The sequence below is a fragment of the Salvia splendens genome, chromosome 8, assembly GCF_004379255.2.
Source record: "Salvia splendens isolate huo1 chromosome 8, SspV2, whole genome shotgun sequence".
Classification (NCBI taxonomy): domain Eukaryota; kingdom Viridiplantae; phylum Streptophyta; class Magnoliopsida; order Lamiales; family Lamiaceae; genus Salvia; species Salvia splendens.
In genome coordinates, this window is record NC_056039.1 from 15125609 (window position 1) to 15152030 (window position 26422).

A 26422-nucleotide genomic window follows, 5' to 3' on the forward strand; every position below is an offset into this window, starting at 1 on the left:
GTTTTGGAATTTTATACTATAGTGTGGCTTTAAATAACAAACCAAACATATAATATTAAGGACTATAGATACATACCATCAATTCAATCACCATAAATAAAAATGGAAAACCAAAAAAAGCATTTTTACAAAATAATTTTGTTCTTATTTAAACAGATCCTTAATATACTTCACATATCTTCATGGTTTTTGCGTATTTGTATTGTTCACTAAATTCAACTCTAGTGAGGAGAGGATGAGATTTTCGTAGATAATACGTTTACTTTTTTACTTACCGGACATAATGTTAATTTAAACAACATATACTAATGCTTTTTCATTATATTGTATGAATGTTATTGAACAAAATTCAAATAAGAATAAAGTCAATACTAATTAATCTCTCTTCCATTCATTCAAGATGACTACTCTTTGGAATATAAATGACTTTTCTTAGTTTTCTATATGGGGTGTTCGGTTGGCAAGATTAAATCTCATGATTAAATATGTATCATGTTTGATTTATAAGATTGAATCATTCAACTTAATCCTAGATGGATGGTCTCATGATAATTAGTCATAGCCTCCCCCCTCCAACTAAAATAATCCCACAACTTAATCCTAGATGGATAGTCTCATGATATTAGTCATGACAACCGAACGCCACCTATATGCATTATTATAGTACTATCCAAGTGCACTAGAGTTACCAAGTCTCCAAAATGAAACACAAATAATCAGTAGCAGGCAAGACATGAAATAAAAGTGTTGAAGCTAAAGGTAGATTAAAGTTTGGAGCAAGTAAATAGCTGGATCTGGTTTAGATCAACGCACTCGGCAAGCGCGTTCCTCAGCTTCGTCAAGTCATCCATCGTGTGAGCAGCGCTCAGAGATATTCGTAATCTGCCAAAACATAGCATACATGAAATTCAAACAGAGTAGCTGATTTGTGGTCTCAATTAAATACGAAATTTCACGAGTTTCACATACCCGCACGAGTTTGGCGCTACTGTTGGAGGTCTGATTGCCGTTATGTGAAAACCTGATTCCAAAAGATGCCTGTTTCATCAAGACGACAAACATGTTAGGTAGTGTGGACGCAACGCCTGATAATAATCGGGCGTGTTTGACCTGCTTGCTTTCAGCTTCACTCCCCATGTGACTTTCTACAAGAATTCCTGTCAAAACACGGAACGCATGCACCCGTTGTTGGATAGCTTTCCTACGCCATGCTTCCTTTTTTTGCAACAATGACGGAAGCTGCAAGTAGGGACAATAAAAGGATCATCATTTGGAAATGAAAGAGGAATAGTCATAAAGAGCAATAATCTTCATCTCAATAAAAGGGATAATCATTTTGAAATCATGCAATTCTAATTTAGGAAACTTTGAACAACATATTACCCATACACCTTATTTTATTTACAACTTATACCATTAGAATTAACAATTTGATATTTTATGGACCCAATTATCACTAACACTACATAAATAAACAATACTAATCAATGTTTGTAAGTCGTCCGATATATCGCGATATATCGCAATATATCGCCTGTATCGGTAGGCCAAGGGTCGATACACACCCAGATGCGACTTAGGCGACTAACATTCGAGTCGTCCGATATATCGCGCGACTCGACCGATTAGTCGCCTGATCGAGTCGAGGACGACTTAATGGGCTTCACTCCAGATTGGGCCAGGCGGACAGGTAGGTGTCTATTCAGCCCATTAGGGTTTCTTTATACATCCCCCACACCCCCTCCCCACGTCCTCCTCCTCCAGAACTGCAGCCGCCGCCGACGCTCCCTCCACCTCCAGAAACTGAAGAACGCCGCCGCCTCTCCTGGACATGCCTCCGGCCTGCCTCATCCGCCGCCTCATCCTCATTCAGGATGAACTCTAGTTCTGGTAATGCTCCAGTTCCTCTTCCTCTCTTATGTCTCTCCTCTCTCGTCTATTATTTGAGTTCCTCAAGCGCTGCATCTGTTCTCTATTGTTATTTTTTAGAGTAACTTCAATTCTTGACTGTTCTGTGTTCTATTATGATTTGTTAGCAGTGTTGCATCTGTTCTTTTGACTCTTCATTTTCGCTGCATTTGATGTATTGTAGATGAAAATGCTACAGTCGAAGTGGTGTTCCCAAATGCAGCAGCTGCTGCTGAAGCCGATGCAGAGCTGACTGGAGGGTATGATGCTGTGCTTTGAGTTTGCTTAATTGCTTGTTAGTTGTTATCATGCAAATCGTTGAACATGACTAAATCATTGAACAATATGATGCTGTGTTTTTTCCTGTTGTAATTTGAAGTATATATTGCATATTTTACATGTGTAAAAGGGCAAGTCGCCCGATATATCGATATATATCGGTCTTGAGGGACCTGGACGACTTGTCTAGTGAGTCGCCCGACTTACTATCGATATATCGACTAAGTCGACCGATATATCGACTGAGTCGATATATCGGTCCTATGGCGACGCGGTTCGATTCACCGACTTAAAAACATTGATACTAATAATGTAACCCCACTATCTACTTCCACTATGTTCTTTTTTTCTCTCTTACTTTACCAACTGTGCATAAAAATCCATGTCGTTTCAAAACTTGTTCTTTTTAAGAGACGGAGGTAGTAATACTAAATATGAGGATAAAACTCAATTGTCCCCCTCCTCATCATATACAAGACAACTGAATGGATAAACTAAATGAGAAATATGTGCTGACATAAATTTTAAGAAACAAACCATGGGCAGCAGCAGCAACCGGCATTGGCGTAGATGTTGAGAATATAAAAGCACGACCAGTAGATTGGATGAGCATCTTCCATTTCTTGCTGCCATCCACATGAAATAAAATACACGAATAGTTTACTCGGTGATTTATCAAACAAGTAGCATATGTCATATATGCTCACCCATGAAATCTATGAGGTTGTATTTCTTATAAAAAGAATGGCGTGGTTGTGTCACTTTACTCGTAATCGATATGATTTCAATTCTTCCTATGATCCTACAATGTTTGGAGTTGCACTAAATGCATGGAACTTGTTCATAAAATATAAGTAACTTATAACAATTTATACAGCAATTTGCAGCTGAGTTCATATTATGTTGCTATCTGAAATTCTGTCTATGTGAACAAAGAAATGAATCCAGAATCGTAGAAACGATTGAGAATCTAGGACTCTAGCATATGATACAATATCTCCGAATGAGTTCAAAGTGGTTAATACTACCTGCATGCAATGAATCCACCATGGCAACCCGCAGCTTTACTCAAAATGCCGATGGAAATATCAACGTCATCTTCAGTCAAACATTTCCGCTGTACTACCACCATTTTGTCCGCAAACAAAGGTAGAATGGGCCTAGAAATTCAAAGAAAAATGAGCCATGCCAACAATACATGTGGACAACAATTACAAACTATGTTGGAATTATCAAGAGCGTTATCAGGAACGCAGCATCACAAATTATCTCCAGAGTGTTCTTTGATGCTATTTTCTTTAACGAAAGCAAGTACTTTTCTTTTTTTTACAGCAAATAGTAGCTAGTCAGCATGCAATTCGTTTTGGCAGAATTCTCCTAGATTATTCAATGGAAATAAATGAATAGAACTTACATCATCGATTACAAACAGAAATCCATGCTTCTTACGGAGCTTTGCCAGCTCAACCATGGGTGCAAAGTCTCCATCCATGCTAAACAGACTGGAAAATGAACAAATCAAGTATCCAAAGTGTAATGATCAGCAAACTGATAAGCATATACATATCAAGCACAGAGCACTCGCCATCAGAGGAATTGTTTCTTTCATATTTAAGTTTTTGGTTTTCTTAGAAAAGTGGCAAAACATTGCATCTCAATGATAGAGGACAATAAAACATTGAAACTACAATGTCTCTGGAGCTAAAGTTCTCAATCTAGGAGGCAAGGTACATCCTTTCATCAATAACCAAGCTTGATTTGAACTAGATTTCAACAAACATGATATTCATAAGAAAAAAAATATCGAAGTTCCAACAGCACAATATTGAAATTCAGCTTAACAAGGTGTGAACTGCCTCTGCCGGGCACAAAATTTACTTCATTATGTATTTTATCAAATCTATTTCCCCCAAAACTCAACATCATGGTGACAGCTAACTGAAATTAGTAGAATACTAAGCAAATATATTTTCAGATCAATCATTGCAATAAGTGACTGACCTATCAGTTACAACAACTTTTTTCTCCATTGGACAATTTGACCTGTTTTTTAACCAAACAGTCAGTGGAAGCCTTCCAGCTTTCATTTAATAAAAAGAGAAAATATAGACAAAGGAATAATAAACTCACAAGAATCCTACAGTAATTCATCGAGATGGTACATATCGCAGTGCCTGTAGACAAATGCCACAGCATTTCCTTGTTTCTCAGCGAGACGAACACCATCAATTATCGATGCATGATTTAGGGAATCAGAAAATATAGCAATTCAATCATCTTTTGATGGTTTGCGACCAGCCATAAGCCTACCAATATTTCCAACTGCTGTCATGAAGGCCATGTTGGCTGAGAAGCCTGTTGGACAAAGAAGGCAATCCTAATATTTAAGATTAGAACAATGAGTACTAAATTTTTGGTAAAAGAACAAATGATGGCAGGAAGCAGGGGATGATGATCAAGTACATTCTAACCAATGAGAGTAAATTAAAAGGATAAACTACAGCCTTAATAGATATAAAAAGGATTGTCACTGGATCCTCTAAAGACAATACCCTTATGAACATATGAATCAGAATTGCCATGATTTTACAATCCTGTGTGTATTCTGAGATTAGAATTAGAAATGTAGTTATTCTTTGGTGGTGTTCGGTTTCCTAGATAAAATAGTGCCAAGATACAATCTAGGATAGAGTTGAGAGATTATTTTAGTCATAGAGGGTTAGCGATGACTAATTATCTCATGACTATCCATCTAGGATTGAGTTGTGGTATTGAATCTCATGAACCAAACACACTATATATATAATCCCAGGATACAATCTTGCAAACCGAACACCCCTTTATTTACTATATAAATTATAATCAACATCAGAATGCAAACATCCTTGCTTCTGATAATCAGGAAGTTATAACTTATTCAGTCTCAACATATTCTATCTCATAGCTAACAATATATTCACAAAATGGATACAAAGTGATGATTTATAAACACATGAATAGTTTATCAAATCACACATCTATGCAGAATTCAATAAACAGGAAGCAGAAGACTTGTTCTAGCCACAAATTTCAGAACTTGGATAGTTAGGCATCGCGAAGTCTATACAAATCAAACATTTGAAAATCAACAACCAATATGATCTCAGTAGAACTAGATAGAGAAGCCATACCTCTTTTCGCTTCAGATTCGCGAGCGGTGATTCAAGTAGCCTATGGTAACTAGTGTATCCACATATCAAAGCAGAGCCTCTAGGACCCATTCCATGTTCTTGAGCTGCCTGCATAATGAGCACACTTATATAAATCTTACTCCCTCTGTCCCCTAAAAATAGAAACTCTTTCCTTTTTATCCTTCACCTAAAAATGGAACTTTCTATTTAAGGAAATTTCTTTGTCCCTAATAAAGTGGGACCCATTTCCACTAACACACTTTGCTTCGTATTTCTCTCACTTTCACAATTTCGCATTAAAACCAGTGCCGGTTCAAAAGTTCCTATTTTTAGGGGACAGAGGGAGAGTATATACTAATAACAACAGACACAATGAAGTTAGAGGTGACGAAATTGAAGCATGCCTTGATTGCAGCATCCCTAACCATGGGATGCGAGCTCAATCCCAAGTAATCATTTCCGGAGAAGACAATTAACTTCTTAAACTCCCCATCTGCTGTGTCAGCCGCTTCCCCATTTTCACACACCACATCGTTATCGTCCCCTACAAACTCAATAAATCGAAGGGTTACTGAGTTCTCCAATCAAGAAATTATATCAAAAATTTGGCCAAAAAAGAAAAGGAGATTCATTGAATACCTGAACTGGGGAGGATGTGGAGCCATTTTTGGAAAGTGGAATGAGAGATTAGGAGTTCAACAGAAGCTCTGTCCCATTTATTGGGAGCGTGAAAGACTTGAAATTGGAGGTCGGGGTTGGGAATGGAGGCGGATTGGAGAATGGGTCTGAGAGAGCGTAAAATTTGAAGGGAGTGGAGTTTGGCGATGGCTTCTCCCACCCACATTTCCCACCCATTCACCTCCATTCTCACACAATTCTGTCGCCGGAGAGAGAGGACAGGAATCTTAACTGCAGAATTAATTTAGTACTACTACCGTAATTTAATAGTGAGCCGGCGATTCGGTTCGGATTCACATACCATGATTTTTGCCCAATTTTTTTGAAGATATTACAGAACTTTTTATAAATTTGTTTCTTTCCCAAATTTTAAATTTAGCATCTTAGAGCGTCCACAATATTTTCGCCCAGCCATAACCCAGCCACAAACTCCTCCTACCACATCATCAGGACAAGCAAATAGTCCAGCAATAGCCTAGCCACATCACTCCTAAATATATAAAACAAATAATAATTGACAATCACACAAAATACGGAATTAAATTTACGACATAGATACAGGAAAATTCAATAATAATATTAAAATTTTAAAAAGTACATTAATTAAAAAAACACACTTCATTAAAATTAAAATAACATTACAACATCCTCATTAATGAGTTTGTCCCACATCGAAAGTGGAATATAAAACATTCAAGGATATCTCTATAAAAGAGAAACAACCAAGAATGATTTTGTCCCACATCGAAAGTGGAACATAAAACATTCAAGGATGTCTCTATAAAAGAGAAACAACCAAGAATGAGTTTGTCCCACATCGAAAGTGGAACATAAAACATTCAAGGATGTCTCTATAAAAGATAAACAACCAAGAATGAGTTTGTCCCATATCGAAAGTGGAACATAAAACATTCACAGATTTCTCTATAAAAGAGAAACAACCAAGAATGAGTTTCATAAAAAAAAACATTAAATAAAAAAAATTAAAAAATTCGCTGGACGATGCGCTCGGCGATCCGGACCCTGCAATGGCGCCGAGCGGATCGCCCAGCGCATCGCCAAGCGCCCGTATATCGCCTAGCGCTAGGCGATTTTTTTTTCGGAAAACCGCTAGGCGGTTGCAATGGTTCGCCGAGCGCACCGCCTAGCGCTGGGGCTCGGCTAGGCAGTGCGCTAGGCGCCATTGTGGATGTTCTTATATAAAGAAGTAATAGTTGAAGAATTTTTCTTCAGCAAAATTAGGTTATTTTTTATTTGTTTCCATTACTTAAAAATGATAGCAATGTGATTTCAAAGTCTCTAAAAGCAATATAATGGTAATCCATTTCAAAGTCTCTAAAAGCAATATATGGTTATCCATTTTTGGTTGTCCACGAAAAATAGAGCGCTTTTAAAAAATGAAAGTTTTCTACAACTTCTCTCTTACTTTTTTCCCTTATCTCTTACTAATAATATGGACTCCACATTCCACTAACACTACTTCTCTCTTACTTTTTTCCCTTCTCTCCTACTTTATAAATTCCACATTAAAACTCGTGTTATTCACAATGTATCATATTTCTCGTGGACAGAGGGAGTATATGTCAATGGAGGCACCTGATTTGTTTTTTTTTCCTATTCAGGTACCTAAAATGTGATATTTTCCGCATCAGATACCAAAAATATGCAAACCCTATTTTCTAGGTACCATTTTTATAGTTCACTCATAAATAAAAGTGTGACATCCCTAACCCGAAACATGCATTATTTTGCATATTATCATATTATATTGTCATTGTATATTGAATTGTCATTTTTACTACATAGATATTAAGTGTGTCATAGAGAATATATTTATTGTTATGACGACTCAATATAGTCGAATATATGGATAGTTTTGATTTATAGAAATTGTTAAAATAGATGTGTAGTGTATTGTATAATATAAATTAGTAAATATATATATATATATATATAATAATTATTATGTATTTGTGTGTGCATGTGTACCATATAGTACTAGTATTTATGTACGTACATATAAACAAATATATATATATATATATATATATATATATATATATATATATATATATATATATAGAGTTGTGATCATATGATAACTCCTAAATATCGTAATAACCCTATAACCAAATCTGAACCACACATTTTCTAATCTTGTGGTTGAGATTCAAATTTAGATTTACTTCATAAAAAAAAGGCGCAGGGGTAAATATGTCATTTCGCTCATTTAAATTTCTGAATTTCGCTCCATTCTTTCTCTCTTTCTCAGTTCGATTATTTCCTATTCTCCGCGATTTGGTTTCAGATTTCCATAATCTCCAGATTTCCTTCCGATTATTTCCATAGACTCCAGATTTCCTTCCGATTATTTCCATAGAGATTTCCTTCCGATTATTTCAATAGACTCCAGATTTTCTTCCGATTTGGTTCATTATTCCATAATCTCCAGATTTTCATTGATTATCTGTTCAATAGCTGTCAGAATTTGCTTCGATGGAAAACGTAGCAAATAACGAAGGTAACAATCATTATCTATTATTTAACTTATTGATTGTGTTCATATTTTATTTTATTGATTGTTGATAAGAGGGAAAAGATGAGACTATGACTCTGTGTGTGTGTGTCAGCTGGCCAGGAGGGTACCTAGACCTAGCTGTGTCGTTGGGTCTGTGTCTATCTTCCCTATCAACAAAAAAATACCTCAACCCACTTCTACTGGCTAGTATAGTGGAGTAAGGGTCGAATCCCACAGAGATGGATGTAGGCGAGATACACTTGCGATGACATTCTGGGAGCGGTTGGTTAGCTACCACGCTTTTTTGGGGTTGAGTTTTACCTAGTCGGAAAATGAAATGGAACCTATACCCCTCCTGACCAGTAGGTCAGGGTGGGCTCTAAATGCTGCGTGCTAAGAGAAATTAAAGTGCGTGTGTAAATTAGGGTACGAGTGTGTATGTGAGAAGCTACTAGACAAAACTTACTAAAAATGACTAGACAAAAGGTAAACAGAATCAAAGGACATGCTGGCAGACTGCCTCCTGGGTGTGCAGAAAAGCTGAAAAAGTGCAAGTACAAAAGCAAAAAGCAACAAAAGCAACACAAGTGGTCCCATTCTTTGATTGTGACATTATCTTCTTCACCAAGCTAAACAACAAGATCTAAAAAACTCCATTGATGAATGATCAAGCTTGAAAATTCGTAAATGCAATATTCAACTTGAAATCGAGAACGAAAGCTAAGAAAACTGAGATCTACGCAAACTGGTCAGCGAGACAAGGTGACAGAAGCAAGCAGAAACGATTCCCATGCATTTTTTTGAAACTTAACTCGATTAAAACTTGTAAACACTCCAAGAAAACCTAGATCTAACTAAGCAAAGCAGATTCAAGCACTTAAACCACGGAAATCAACGTAAAACTACCAGATCTAGCTACTTGGCAGAAAGAAATAATAAGCAAGCTGAAACACAAAATAAAACCACAATAAACTTCATTGCATTCAAGATTATCACCCAAAAGATATTCTAACTAAGTAGCTACTGGAATCCAAATCAAAGGCAAGCAAAAACAAGTACTTAAACTAAGAAATCTTAAAAACAAAGCAAGTAAAAGATTGTTTGGCTCATCGGAAACTGAAACTGGAGGAATTTCTGGAACTACGGCGGCTGGAATGAATCAGGCATGATGCTCCTGGCCGGCAGGTGGCCGGAATCTTTAAGTCAGGCTGCTGGATTTAGATGGAACTAAAAGCTAGTGGAGCTATTCTCCTCAAAAGTGATGATAAGTCCTAAGTAAAGTGGTGTGTAGATACCTCCTTTTCTTTATGTTCAGCTCCTATTTATAGGGTGGCTTACCCTAATTTCTAGGGCTTTCTCTTCATGTGGAATGACAATTTTGCCCTTCTTTAGATAGGTGATTATTCCAAGCAAGTCCTTCCTTCTCGTGTCTTGTTCTGTAGCATCCATCCTGACCAGTTTGCGTATTTTCTGCTCATACTGACCAGTTTGCACACTCTTCGCAGCTTTTTCACTCGAATTCCTTCTGAACCTTCCCTCCTGATTTAGTACTTCAACCTGCACACTTTAACAACTATTTTGCAGATATTATCCAATAAAGCACCTTATACTGACCAGTAACCAAGGCCTAGAATGCGACTTATCAAACTGCTCACACTTACCACATGCTTGTCCTCAAGCATGAAGAACAAACATAAAGAAATAAGTCGAATTCTAGCCTGGTTACACCCCTGACCGACCTAAGACTCTAAAACTTGGACGCAAAGAAAAACACATAAACGACGGACAACACACATAAACAGACTCACAAGCACTTAAACACATTGAACGGGCTATATTTTCAACCATCCCTCCCCTTGGGATTAGGTGCAATCCGGCCTTAGACAGCCTTGAACTTCTGCCGCCCCCCTTTTCCTTCCCAGTCAGTATATCTGCTCGTCAAGATCACCCAAACTCTCGGCCAAACACCAGATTCGCTCAGTCGCTCATTCCTCACTAGGGATATTAGGACTGTTTTCTCTCAAAATGCTGAACCACAGATGCTTCGGACTCAGATCTCACGTGCGGCTCCTGAAGGGCTTTAAGGTTTGTAACGGGGCTATTGGTTTGTAGTGTATGGGGTAGATGTTCCTAAGGCTCTAAGGTTCAAAAACTACTACTTTATTTCGATGTGGGGGAACTGTGTGCATTTGAGCTCTTGGTTGTTGCTTCTCTTTGGCTGGACGTTTTCTGATATTGGACTCCAACTGGTCAGTAGCTTCTTTGTGGCTTCGCCACCCTTATTCCTTCTTCTTTCTTTTTGTGGTCAAGTGTTTTTGACCATTTTCTTCAACATTTCTTTATGTGGCTTCGCCACCCTTATTCCTTCTTATGTTTTTTTGGATCTGGAATTTCTCCTGATCGATTTTCTCCTTCCTTCTCGATTTCTTTTTCTAGTTGTTTTTTTTTCTTGTATGTCCTCCTGGCCAGTCGCCTTCTTGCCTTATGCCTCGCACACACAGTCCCAGTGGCTAGTGGGTTATATATCTGGGTATAGATTTGGCTAAAAAGAGGGGTTGTAAAGGATGGTTTTTTTTTTTTTTTTTTTTTTTAAGATGGGGGGTTTCCTACTGCCTTCAGTATTTGCTACCCGCGATCACTTCACCCTAGGCAAATTGTGGCAGCCTCTCCTTTCTTTAAGTGTATGTGGAAAGTGGTTCCACTTTAAGGCTTATAACTCACATTTTAGAGGGCTTTCGTGTTTGGCTCTAAGTGTGGGCTTTTCTCTCATACTCACATCATCTATACTGGTTAGGAGGTACTAAGGAGAGTGGTTTCGGTTTTCCAGCTTGTCTTATCTCCCTCAATTCCCCTCACCTCCAGCTCAGGACGGTTGAGTTTTAAGCCCAAATCAGCACACAACATAAAAACTAGACCTAAAAAAACACAAAACGAGCACAAACACAGAACACGCATATATACGTCATACTGGCCATTACGTCTCCCCTCCCACTTCACAAGTGTCTGCCCCAGATAAGGCTGTGAAGTGGAAAAAGGTACTGGCCAGTATGGTGGACACACAGACAACAAAATAACAAACAAAAAATAACAACTCAAACAGAAACTTCTCACACTTAGACTATGGAATAGGCTAAGTGGGAGCGGTTTGAACACCTAACAGCAACAAAAAAACATAGAAACACATATATACAAAACTCCTCACACTTAGGCTATGGAATGAGTGTGAGTAAACATGCGCGAAACCAAAAACAAAAGAAACACAGAATTCATGCTCCCAAGAAACAAACCCCTTGCTTCTCACACTTAGACTATGTACTAGGCTAAGTGTTAGAAGTGAGGTCTGCGCACAACACAGAAGAAATAAACTACCTAAACACCAAAACACAATAAAACAGAATACGGAAACGAAAACTAAAAGAAAAACTAACTTGTCGGTATAGGGGGTCTATCGTAGTCGCCTGCTCCTTCGCGGAGCAGGTGGTGCAATAGGCTAAGTGGGAGAAGGTATAGGACTCACATAAAAAAACACAAAACAAAGACAACTTCTAAACATCCTAAACACATATAAAGTTGTAAACCCTCTTCTTCTCACACTTAGACTATGGAATAGACTAAGTGTTATGAATGAGGGTATACGCATGCTAAAACATGTACAAAAAAAATAACACAACTAGAAAAAAAACTCAAGTTTACTGAAAATAAAAAGAAAGCTAACTGGTCAGTTGGTAGGGTCGGTCATCTTCTCCTTTGGATCCTCTCTGGTTAGGAGCCTTGTGCAGTTTCCTTCTCGGGTTCCTTTGTTGGTACACATCAGGGTGTCACTCTTTTTCTTATGATTCTTGAAAGTCCCCTTGATTTTCCTCTTTTCCATGGGCCGCAGATGATGGTTGCTGGGGACCTTGCTCCCGATCAGTTTGGGCACTTGTCCCAGCTTCTTGATCATAATGGCCGATAGGACCACCCTGGGCTTCTTGGTCTCCTTCTTTTGCTTTGCTGCCCCATTGTCTTTCCTCTTTCTTTCTTGGTTGCATTTTCCTTCTTTGTCTTGATTTTCCTGTAAGTCAGTTTCTGGTACTGGTGTCTCTTTCTGGGCAGCAGGGATGGCAAGTGGATTGTCGATGTTGGCCTTCTGTACTGGCTGGGAGAAAGTTGCAGTCGGGTTCTCCCCAGGTTTTGTAGGAGAACCCTCTTCCTGGATAGTAAGGGTCGATGACGGATGTCCAGCAACAGTTGTAGTATGTTTTGGATCCTCCCCAGGTTTTGTAGGAGGTCCACTATCTTCCTGGTCAGTATCAGTGTCCTTTCTCTTCTTTTTGTTGCAAGGAGTCTTGTCCTCCTCACTTGAGATCTCTAAAAGATCATGAACCTTGCTAGGCCCCTTCTTTTTCCCAATCCTACGCCCGATGATTCGCCTCGATGCACGCTTCATCCCTTGTTTTCTCTCTGCATTCTTCTCGGCCAGTAGGTGAGCCCAAGTGGCTCTAGCGAATCTTGACTTCCGACAAATAGTCTCTTCAATATCCTCTTCATCAGGTTCTTTGGTGGCTTCCCTTGAACTCTCTTCCAGACCCTGGTTGATTTGAGGTTCAGCAACTGGTTCAGTTTTATCAGGACCACTCCTCTTGATCAGTATGTCCTCCATATCCTTCGTCTTGCTTGATTCCCCAAATGACTCATTCCCTTCAAGCTCCTTGTAGGATGTTCTTGACCACAATGTCACCTTGCTAACATTAGGCTTGTCATGTATGTGCACCATAACTGGGAGCTTTTCCGCATTCCCACAAATCTCATTCATCGAACTGGCCAGGTAGGACAGTTGCTTATTCAACATGTCCATATTTTCTTTATGCTCTTTCTGGGCGGTTTGCATGCCTTGCACCACTTCATTATTTGACTGAAATTCACTCCTCATGGTTTGTTGGTAAGCAAGCATCTCTCCCATCATCTCTTCCATAGATCTTTCTGACTTGTTTTGGTGTGGGAAATGGTTAGGGTTTTGCTGATGGTGGGGATTATACTGGGTGTTAGGGTATGGGTGGTAGGAATAGTTTGGCTGATTTTGATGAGAGGGGTACTGGCCGAATTGGTTAGAGTTGTGGGATTGACTGTGATTGGGATTCAGGTGGTGTTGGTAAGGATATTGCTGGTGATGGGAGTTATACTGGCCGTTGGGATACGACTGGTAGTATGGATGGTTTTGGTTGTAGGGGTAGTTTGGCTGATTTCGGTATGAAGGGTACTGACTGAACTGGTTGGGGTAGTGATGCTGGTTAGGGTTAGAGTTTTGGTTTTGTGGGTTTTGGTTTTGGGGTTGTTGGTTCCTTCCTGACCAGTTAAACTGGTGGTCAGGGTTTGCTAGGCCACGGTTTGGGTTTTGGTTCGGATGGGAGTTATATTGGTTCTGACCTTGACCTTGGTTTTGATTCTGGTTCCCATCTCCCCAACGAAAGTTCGGGTGATCCCTCCGTGGTGCATCCCGTTGCCTACCCTGGATACAATTCCCACTTGAATTAAAGTAGCCGGCAGCATTGACCTGCTCCATACTGGCCAAGTCGTTTGGCTGATCATAGGTCAACCCTTGATTCCCTTGCTTTGCACCCTTGTAGCTCCCAGTTGAGGAAGGTGGTGGAGTGTTTTTCTCAATTGCACTCAGAAGTGTCTTCTTCAACTCCTCCATCTTCAAATCCATCTTCTGTTCAAGCTTCTGCTCCTGATCAGTAAACGAGGCACTTGCAACCCTTTCTCGGCTGTATCCATCCCTTGAATTGTCGTACTCCTTCTTTGCACTCAGTAGCTTCCCTAGGACCCTCTTCGCTTCGCTGACCCGTAGTTGCGTGAAGCTTCCTCCGGACGATGAGTTTACAAGATCCTTGGTTGCCTTGTTCATCCCCTCATAGAAGGTATGGTGTATCTCAATATCCGTCATGCGATGGTTCGGACATGCATCCAACAGACCCATGTATCTTGACCAGTACTGAGTAAGGGTCTCATCATAACTTTGTGTAACTCCTAGAATTTTTTCTCTTAGTGCGCTTGTCCTGGCCGCTGGGAAGAACTGATCCAAGAACATCATCTTGAAGTCAGACCAGGTTCTGATACAATTTGGTGGCAGCCTCTTGAACCAAGTATTCGCCTCCCCTTTAAGGGCAAGGGGAAGGGCCTTCAGTCTGTAATCATTTTCGCTCGACCCCGCTGGCCGCTTTTGAGCCTTGCAGATTTTGCAAAATTCATGCAAGAACTCGTATGGGTTGTCACAACTCCTCCCCAAGAACACAGGCAGGACGGCCATAATACGAGGCTTCACGTAGACTGTTTCTTGTCCTAGGGTCATGACGATTGCTTGCGGTGGTTCACCATCCAAGTGGGCGTACAATGAGCTTATCTCGGGATCATCTTCCTGGTCATCAGCCATGTTGGCTTTCTCATCTTCAGCTGCGGATATTGATTCCGGTTCACTCTTGATGGCTGTGCCGCGATCCTCCTCATCGCTCGCATCCAAGTCAACAGGCAAGGCAGTGGTTAATTCTGAATGAGTGGTGACTGGATTCACCCCTTCTTCCTTTGGCCAGTTGGACTCAGTTTCATTTAACTGCGGAACACAAAAAATAAAGAAAAGTTTATCTACAATATTTACACCAAAATTCTTAACAAAACTCCTCATAAACTAATAAACAAAAGAAAAGAAAAATAATTAACTATATGTACACCAAAGTGTCATGCAACAAATGTATGCAAAAACGCCATCCATCCCCGGCAACGGCGCCATTTGATAAGAGGGAAAAGATGAGACTATGACTCTGTGTGTGTGTGTCAGCTGGCCAGGAGGGTACCTAGACCTAGCTGTGTCGTTGGGTCTGTGTCTATCTTCCCTATCAACAAAAAAATACCTCAACCCACTTCTACTGGCTAGTATAGTGGAGTAAGGGTCGAATCCCACAGAGATGGATGTAGGCGAGATACACTTGCGATGACATTCTGGGAGCGGTTGGTTAGCTACCACGCTTTTTTGGGGTTGAGTTTTACCTAGTCGGAAAATGAAATGGAACCTATACCCCTCCTGACCAGTAGGTCAGGGTGGGCTCTAAATGCTGCGTGCTAAGAGAAATTAAAGTGCGTGTGTAAATTAGGGTACGAGTGTGTATGTGAGAAGCTACTAGACAAAACTTACTAAAAATGACTAGACAAAAGGTAAACAGAATCAAAGGACATGCTGGCAGACTGCCTCCTGGGTGTGCAGAAAAGCTGAAAAAGTGCAAGTACAAAAGCAAAAAGCAACAAAAGCAACACAAGTGGTCCCATTCTTTGATTGTGACATTATCTTCTTCACCAAGCTAAACAACAAGATCTAAAAAACTCCATTGATGAATGATCAAGCTTGAAAATTCGTAAATGCAATATTCAACTTGAAATCGAGAACGAAAGCTAAGAAAACTGAGATCTACGCAAACTGGTCAGCGAGACAAGGTGACAGAAGCAAGCAGAAACGATTCCCATGCATTTTTTTGAAACTTAACTCGATTAAAACTTGTAAACACTCCAAGAAAACCTAGATCTAACTAAGCAAAGTAGATTCAAGCACTTAAACCACGGAAATCAACGTAAAACTACCAGATCTAGCTACTTGGCAGAAAGAAATAATAAGCAAGCTGAAACACAAAATAAAACCACAATAAACTTCACTGCATTCAAGATTATCACCCAAAAGATATTCTAACTAAGTAGCTACTGGAATCCAAATCAAAGGCAAGCAAAAACAAGTACTTAAACTAAGAAATCTTAAAAACAAAGCAAGTAAAAGATTGTTTGGCTCATCGGAAACTGAAACTGGAGGAATTTCTGGAACTACGGCGGCTGGAATGAATCAGGCATGATGCTCCTGGCCGGCAGGTGGCCGGAATCTTTAAGTCAGGCTGCTGGATTTAGATGGAACTAAAAGCTAGTGGAGCTATTCTCCTCAAAAGTGATGATAAGTCCTAAGTAAAGTGGTGTGTAGATACCTCCTTTTCTTTATGTTCAGCTCCTATTTATAGGGTGGCTTACCCTAATTTCTAGGGCTTTCTCTTCATGTGGAATGACAATTTTGCCCTTCTTTAGATAGGTGATTATTCCAAGCAAGTCCTTCCTTCTCGTGTCTTGTTCTGTAGCATCCATCCTGACCAGTTTGCGTATTTTCTGCTCATACTGACCAGTTTGCACACTCTTCGCAGCTTTTTCACTCGAATTCCTTCTGAACCTTCCCTCCTGATTTAGTACTTCAACCTGCACACTTTAACAACTATTTTGCAGATATTATCCAATAAAGCACCTTATACTGACCAGTAACCAAGGCCTAGAATGCGACTTATCAATTGTTTTGATTCATGTATTGAATTTGATTTTTGATGAATATTAGCTGTCGATTAGTTTATGTTTCTGATGTACTGAAATTCTTATTTAATTAAATTATGTATTGTCGTTTTTGTGTTAAGATGATAGTTTTGGCTTATAAATTTTAGGTTTGCATCATAAAATGATAGTTTTGCCGGATACAATGATATTCTGAGTTGATAGTTTTGGTGCATAAAATGACATTTTTTTTAATAAAATGATACTTTTACCTGATAAAATGATAATCTAAGCGGATAAAATGATAGTAAGCTTATAAAAATGATAGTTTAGCTGAAGAAATTGCATATAACCTGATAAAATGATACTTTAACGTGACAAAATGACATAAAACTGATAAAATGATAGTTTTACCGGATACAATGATATTCTGAGTTGATAGTTTTTGGTGTATAAAATGACATTTTTTTTAATAAAAATACTTTTACCTGATAAAATGATAATCTAAGCGGATAAAATGATAGTAAGCTTATAAAAATGATAGTTTAGCTGAAGAAATTGCATATAAGCTGATAAAATGATACTTTAACGTGACAAAATGACATAAAACAGATAAAATGATAGTTTTGCCGGATAGAATGATACTTTCAGCCGATAGAATGATAGTTTTGCCGGGTAGAATGATACTTTCAGCCGATAGAATGATAGGTATTTTTGGTGTATAAAATGACATTTTTGTTTAATAAAATGATACTTTTACCTGATAAAATGATAATCTAAGCGGATAAAATGACAGTTAGCTTATAAAAATGATAGTTTAGCTGAAGAAATTGCATATAAGCTGATAAAATGATACTTTAACGTGACAAAATGACATAAAACTGATAAATGATAGTTTTGCCGGATAGAATGATACTTTCAGCCGATAGAATGATAGTTTTGCCGGGTAGAATGATACTTTCAGCCGATAGAATGATAGGTATTTTTGGTGTATAAAATGACATTTTTGTTTAATAAAATGATACTTTTACCTGATAAAATGATAATCTAAGCGGATAAAATGACAGTAACCTTATAAAAATGATAGTTTAGCCGAAAAATTGCATATAAGCTGATAAAATGATACTTTAACGTGACAAAATGACATAAAACTGATAAAATGATACAATTGCCGGATAGAATGATACTTTCAGCCGATAGAATTATAGTTTTGCTGGGTAGAATGATACTTTCGGCCGATAGAATGATAAGTATTTTTGGTGTATAAAATGACATTTTTGTTTAATAAAATGATATTTTTACCTGATAAAATGATAATCTAAGCGGATAAAATGACAGTAAGCTTATAAAAATGATAGTTTAGCTGAAGAAATTGCATATAAGCTGATAAAATGATACTTTAACGTGACAAAATGACATAAAACTGATAAAATGATAGTTTTGCCGGATAGAATGATATTTTCAGCCGATAGAATGATAGTTTTGCCGGGTAGAATGATACTTTCAGCCGATAGAATGATAGGTATTTTTGGTGTATAAAATGACATTTTTGTTTAATAAAATGATACTTTTACCTGATAAAATGATAATCTAAGCGGATAAAATGACAGTAACCTTATAAAAATGATAGTTTAGCCGAAGAAATTGCATATAAGCTGATAAAATGATACTTTAACGTGACAAATGATACATTTGCCGGATAGAATGATACTTTCAGCCGATAGAATTATAGTTTTGACGGGTAGAATGATACTTTCGGCCGATAGAATGATAAGTATTTTTGGTGTATAAAATGACATTTTTGTTTAATAAAATGATATTTTTACCTGATAAAATGATAATCTAAGCGGATAAAATGACAGTAAGCTTATAAAAATGATAGTTTAGCTGAAGAAATTGCATATAAGTTGATAAAATGAAACTTTAACGTGACAAAATGACATAAAACTGACAAAATGGCATAAAACTGATAAAATGATAGTTTCTGATGATAGATTTTCCTGATAAAATAATACTCTGAGTTGATAAAATGATACTTTTACTGATTTGTAGGTTTGTACATTCCTGTTTGTGATGATGCTTTGAAGCCAATGATTGGTATGAAATTCAATACATTAGTAGAAGCATCTGGTTTCTATGAACACTATGCCCGTTCAGTTGGTTTTGGCATTCGTAAACTGGGCAACAAATCAGTTCATGGTATTATTAAGTGGTAGTATTTGGCTTGCAGCAGACAAGGCTCTAAGAGTTTTATACCTGGTCATGCATCCAAATCAACTGAAGTGTCTATTAAGAGGCGTAGGTGTCGGTCGTTTAGGTGTGAATGTCTTGCTAAGCTCAACTTGAGATATTTTTCAGATGGTATAAGCAGCGGGTATGAGGTTTATCAGTTTGTTGAGTATCATAATCACTTAATGGTTGCGGATGAGCATATGCATTTTATGACGGCCAATTGCAGTCTGGATCCTATCCATCGAAGTTTTATGGAGGATTGTGGCAGGTGTAATATTGGTCCCACTCAAACATTCAAACTTTTGAAGGAGATAATGGGTGGACCTGAAAATGTTGGATGTGATATTATTGATATTAGAAATGGTTATCGTGATATTATGTCCAATATTGATGGTTGTGATGCTCAAATGATTTTTTATTATATGCGTTCTCAAAAGGAATTATCTGATGCCTTCTATTATGAAATTGAGGTAGGATCTCATGGAAAGTTAACTAAACTCTTCTGGGCTGATGCTATTTCAAGACGAAATTATCATATGTTTGGAGATGTAATTTCATTTGATTCAACATACAACACTAACAGATATATTACTTTTGTTGCTAAAAGACCTAAAATGATACATTTTGCTGATACAATTATACTTCTTGCTGATACAATGATACTTTTTGCTGATACAATTATATTTCAGTGGATACAATGATACTTTTTGCTGATAAAATGATAGTCATAGCTGATAAACTGATACTTTTCTGTATGCATGAAAATATAACTCAGTTTTATGTTATGTTTTGAAGGTATTGCATGATTTTTGCTCCATTCACTAGAAAAGATAATCATTCTAGAGCAGTTACATTTGGAGCTGGATTGTTATCAAGTGAAGGCAGAGACTCATATTCTTGGTTGTTTGGCTGTTTTGTTCAATGTATGGGGGTTGCACCCAAAATGATTATCACTGATCAAGATTGGGGGATGAAACTTGCTGTTCAACAAGTACTTTTACAAACAAGGCACCGATGGTGCATGTGGCATATTATGGTTAAGGTGTCAGATAAGTTGCCCAAATCCCTGCTTGGTAGTGAAGATTTCAAAAAAGAGTTTAATGCATGTGTTTGGTCTGATTTGTTAGAGCCTGATGAGTTTGATATAATATGGAATGATATTATGGAACGGTATGGATTAGAAGACGTCCACTGGTTTGGATCGATGTTTGAAGATAGAGAATTCTGGGTTCCTGCTTATTTTTGAGATTTTCCCATGAGGTCGCTTCTTAGGACTACATCGATGTCTGAATCAGAGAATAGCTTTTTTAAAAACTACACAAAGCCTCGTGCAAATCTTGTACAGTTCATGAATTTCTTTAACTGTGCTGTTGGAGATCAAAGGAATGCCAATTCACGATTGAACTACTTGGATTACTCAACTATTCCTGATTTGTCAACCCAATTGCCTATTGAGAAGCATGCATCTACAATCTACACTGATAATATTTTCAAACATGTACAACAGGAAATAAGTATGGTATGTGAGATTGTTTCGATAACTGTTGAGGATAACATCAAGATGCATAAGGTCAAGAACCAATATGGTAGAACATGGGATGTTAAGTATGATTGTAAACAAGACACATTCGACTGTAGTTGTAAGAAGTTTTCCAGAATTGGTTTGTTATGCTGTCATATATTTTGTTTGTTGAAGAATAAGTCTCCTAATCTCATTCCTGAGAAATATTTTGGTCGAAGGTGGTTGAAGAGCTCTTTACTAAAGGCAGCACATGGTCTACCATCTGAGGAGATACAACCATTTGAACGTGTGCTCCATTTTTAACCTTATTTGTAAAAACTCTATTTTTTCAGTCAGAGAAATGATAGTATTTATTGTAATAATGTTATCTTTTACCTTGCAGATTTGGATGAAAAGCAGGAAGTTAAGAAAAAGTTGTTCTCCAACTTTTATCGATTAGTCCAAAAGTCTGAGGGAAGTATAGATCATCTGTCTTTGTTATGTGCTGGTCTTGATGATTTGGAAGAGCATATATTTGGAAATTGTGCAATATCTTCAGTCATTGAAAAGAAAAAGATGGTTGAGGAATTTTATGGAATGGCAGTACCTGATGTAATTGATGTACATCCTCCAGACGTTGTTAGAACCAAAGGATCAGCTAGTGACAAAGTATCAAAGAGGGAGAGTGTAATAAGGAAAGCAAATAAGCCTCTACGACGGTGTGGCAAATGTCATGAGATGGGTCGTCATGATTCAAGAAATTGTGGTAGAGTCAATGAGAAGACAGATTGAAGCCATTTGATATAAAATGATACTTTCAGCCGATAAAATGATACTTTCAGCCAATAATGATAGATATTTTTGGTGTATAAATGATAGGTTTACTGTATAAAATGATAGTTTTGTTGGATAGAATGATACTCTGAGTAGATGATATGATAAAATGATAAATGAGTTGATAAAATCATAAATGTCATGAGATGGGTTCCCTATTGGACCTTTACTTATGAGTAGGAACAAATTTCAGAAAAATATCAACATTAAAAGTGAAATTGCTAGATTCTGTAAAGGTGGAGAAAAAAATATGGTTCCAGATTATGTTGTAGGACAGATGATGAAAGACGAAGAAGGTGGTGACTGGTTCAAATTGAATTTTATGATTCTGGTTGAGTATGCCTTGATCAACACCCCTGCTGATGGAAATCTGAGCCCACAAGTTTTTGATTACATAGCTGATGTGGAGAAGATCAAAGAATACAATTGGTGTGGCTATGTCATATCCAAATTGCTTGAAACACAAAAGCGATGGAAAAATAACACAAGAAAGATATTTATCGGACCAGTCATCTTTGTAGTGGTAAGAATATATTTTTTTTCCATTGTCTATGAATCTATTTACAGAAAAACTAATATTTAGTTTTTGTTAATGTAGGCCTGTTACGTCGACAGAATTGTGTTTCAAAAAAAAATGGTGCCAAAATGTTATCCAACAGTTAAGGGTTGGACTGCCGAACTGCTGAAAGAAAGGCAAAGAGAAGAAATGAGTGCTTCAGAGTTTGGTCTCGGTCATAAGTATGACCGATATAAAAAGCAACAACATGAAGAGAACGATGAAGATGATGAATCTGAATCTGAAGATGATGTACCTGAAGATGTACAATCATTGGAGATGAAAGATCAGGACAAAGAGGGGACAACCAGTGGAAGTCAACAAAAGACTTTCATAGATCAATGGAAGGAGGCTGCCAGGGAGTGTAAAGCCTCAATGTCGAAAATTCTTGATGTCCTTGAAGCAGCGCCGGGTGAAATCAGGAATTTTAATAGCTTTAAGATTATCTGTGACACAACAAGAAATGCAATGGAAATGAGAGAGGAAGGTATGCAGAGTGTCACAGAAAGTCAGAAATCAATGTCAAATGCTATGAGCAATGATGATATTGATGATCCTGAATTTATCGATATCATGATTGAACTTACTAAAGCTGCTGAGAGGACTTATATACTGAAAAATAGGGATGAGTTCCCTACATTCACTCTGATACCTGAATATGACCAGACTCCTGATGAGAATCCAAATTTTAATCGGGAAAAGGATATAGAGAAGGAAAAACTTCCAGAGAAGGAAATGGTTAATAAAGCAGCTCAAGAAGAGAAGGAAAAAGTTCCAGAGAAAGAAGTTGAATTGTCTCTCAATGATGAATTTGAGGTAACTTTTAAAAATGATAGTTTAAGTACATAAAATGATTGTTTATATGGTTAAGATGATATAGGTTTGATGATGTTTTTTGGTTGCTCTGTTTTATTTGAAAAATAATACTTTTGCATCATAAAATGATAGTGTAAGAGGATAAAATGATAGTTTCAAATGATAAAATGATACTTTTGCATAAAATGATAGTTTCAGTGGGTAAAATGATAGGGTTCATTGATAAAATGATACTTTTGCATTATAAAATGATAGTTTCAAATGATAAAATGATACTTTTGCATGAAATGATAAAATGATAGTTTCTTTGGATTAAAATGATAGTTTCTGTGGGTAAAATGATAGGTTCAGTAATAAAATGAAATTTTTGTTTCATAATGATAGCTTTAGATTTTTGGCTGATAAAATGATAATATGAGTTCCATTGGGTAAAATAATATCCCTTATGTCAATAACAATTTATATTTTTGATTGAAAGGACGAAAGATCATGTGCCATAATATCCACTGTCATGGAGGATATACATGGTGAAACCGGAGATGATGAAGTTTTAAAAGACAGAGAAGATGTTTTGAAAAAGGCCAAAGGGAAGAAGAAGGTTTCCCAAGAACCTGCAGTTGGAAAGGAGAAAGTGCCCAAAACAACAAAGAAAATTGTTGAAGCACTGTGCTCTCCCTACAATGTCAGGGCAGTAAATATAAAAGGAAAACTGAATAAAGAAGAGAAGGAAATTATGTACTGGTTGATGACACATGAAGAAAGCGAACTGTAAGTTTTGAATTACTTAATTATATTCTTATTAAATTCTTTTAACTAACATTAAATATGATTTTGAGATCAGTTATGAGATGGTTTATGAGAACTACATGATCAGCATGTTCAAGATTGATTTCCACACCCTTGCTCCACGTACGTACGTCAGTATCAACACCATAGATGCATGGGCTGTGTACCTCAACTACAATGAAAAATTCAAATCAAATGCATCTCCGAGTCGTCTTTTCATCAACACCATACCTACGGTACAGTAAACGGGTAAATAAGTAATAGCGTTACATTAAAAGTTAAATTTATTTACAAAAATGTAAACATGACAGGTATACAATATTGCTACGAGGAAACCTGATTGGACTCAAGCCGAGGCTCAGGAAAAATTCTGCACAGCGTTAAATGAATTTGTGTCAAAGATTGAAGATTTCAAATGGGAAAATTATGACATGGTAAGTCACAATGAGATATACATTACAAAACAACATACCTATATTTTTGAAAATGACATTTGTATATAATGTTTTGAAAATTAGATATTCTTTCCGATATGGGCGCACGATCTTTTTTATATCATGTGCTTCAATCTCAAAATTCAAATGCTGGATGTGATTGACAATGCTCTGGTTACTGAAGAGGAGATAAAGCAGAAATATGGAGGTGCACCAACTATGCTGGTATGTTTAGTTAAATGTATTCAATATCATTTAGTACCAAAATATAATATAATTTTTAATCAACCTCATGTATGTTTTGTGTTATTTGAATAGAAAAATTTCTTCCGAATTTATCTTGGAAATGGTGTTAATCCAACAATGGAGAGTATTGTCAAAATGTCAAAAATCAGACACATGACTCTACCATGGCAGAACGATACAAATAAAGTTGACTGTGGAGTTTGTGTGATGCGCCACATGGAGACTTACATGGGTGGTCCAGTTCGTAACTGGAATTCAGGTTTAGCGAAGAACGGGACAGAGGCTTTCATAAAACTTCGTGCCAAATATACTGAAGCATTGCTTGTTGGAGAAACTAACAAGAAGGCTTTTGAGACATTTTCAATGATACAACAGAAGTTTCAGAATGATAGGAAAAAAGGGGAAATCAATGTTGAAAAGATGATTAGAGAATTTGAACCCCGTAAAGATAGGTTGTAGTTGTAATAGTAACTTGTAAGACATTTTGTCACGTTAAAGTATCATTTTATCAGCTTATATGCCATTTCTTCAGCTTATATATCATTTTATAAGGTTACTGTCATTTTATCCGCTTAGAATATCATTTTATCAGGTTAAAGTGTCAGCTTATATAGTTTCAGGGGCTAAAATAATAGTTGCACTTGATAAAATGATGGTTTTAGGGGATAAAATATCATTTTCAGAGAATAAAATGATAGTTTCAGGGTATAAAATGATAGTTTGAGGGGATAAAATGATAGTTTCACAAGGTAAAATGATAGTTAGACTTGATAAAATTATAGTTGCACTTGATAAAATGATAATTTTGGCTTATAAATTTTAGGTTTACTGCTTAAAATGATAGTTTTGCTTCATTGAATGATATTCTGAGTTGATAAAATGATACTTTTGCCGATAGAATGATACTATGAGTAGATAAAATGATACTTTTGCCTTATAAATGTTAGGTTTAATGCATAAAATGATAGTTTTGCCGCATAGAATGATACTCTGAGTTGATAAAATGATACTTTTGCCGATAAAATGATAGGCTGAGTTGATAAAATGATAGTTTTGCTTGATAAAATGATACTCTGAGTAGATAAAATGATACTTTTGCCGATAAAATGATACTCTGAGTTGATAAAATGATACTTTTGCCGGATAGAATGATACTCTGAGCTGATAAAATGATACCCTAAATATCGTAATGACCCTATAACCAAATCTGAACCACACATATTTTCTAATCTTGTGGTTGAGATTCAAACTAAGATTTACTTCATAAAAAAAAGCGCGGGAGTAAAACTGTCATTTCCCTCATTTAATTTCTGAATTTCACCAAATATCACGTAAAATGATAAAATGATAGTTTATTGCATATAATGATAGTTTTGCCGGATAGAATGAAACTTTGAGTTGATAAAATGATACTTTTGACTGACTGATAAAATGATAAAATGATAGGTTTATTGCATAGAAAGATAGTTTTGCCGGATAGAATGATACTCTGAGTTGATAAAATGATACTTTTGATTGACTGGTAAAATGATATATGTTAGGTTTATTGCATAGAATGATAGTTTTTCGGGATAGAATGATACTCTGAGTTGATAAAATGATACTTTTAGCTTATAAATGTTAGGTTTAGTGCATAAAATGATAGTTTTGCCGGATAGAATGATACTTTCAGCCGATAGAATGATAGTTTTGCCGGGTAGAATGATACTTTCAGCCGATAGAATGATAGGTATTTTTGGTGTATAAAATGACATTTTTGTTTAATAAAATGATACTTTTACCTGATAAAATGATAATCTAAGCGGATAAAATGACAGTAACCTTATAAAAATGATACTCTGAGTTGATCAAATGATACGTTTATTGCTTTATGATAAAATGATAGGTTTATTGCATAGAATGATAGTTTTGCCGGATAGAATGATACTCTGATTTGACTAACTGATAAAATGATAAAATGATATATGTTAGGTTTATTGCATAGAATGATAGTTTTTCCGGATAGAATGATACTCTGAGTTGATAAAATGATACTTTTAGCTTATAAATGTTAGGTTTACTGCATAAAATGATAGTTTTGTCGCATAGAATGATACATTCAGCCGATAGAATGATAGTTTTGCCGGGTAGAATGATACT

General features: G+C 36.9%; 1 pseudogene; it reads right to left on the reverse strand.

The window, feature by feature from the left end:
• Positions 1-622: 622 nt before the first annotated feature.
• Positions 623-6252, reverse strand: LOC121744307 (annotated as a pseudogene).
• Between the last annotated feature and the right edge of the window lie 20170 nt (positions 6253-26422).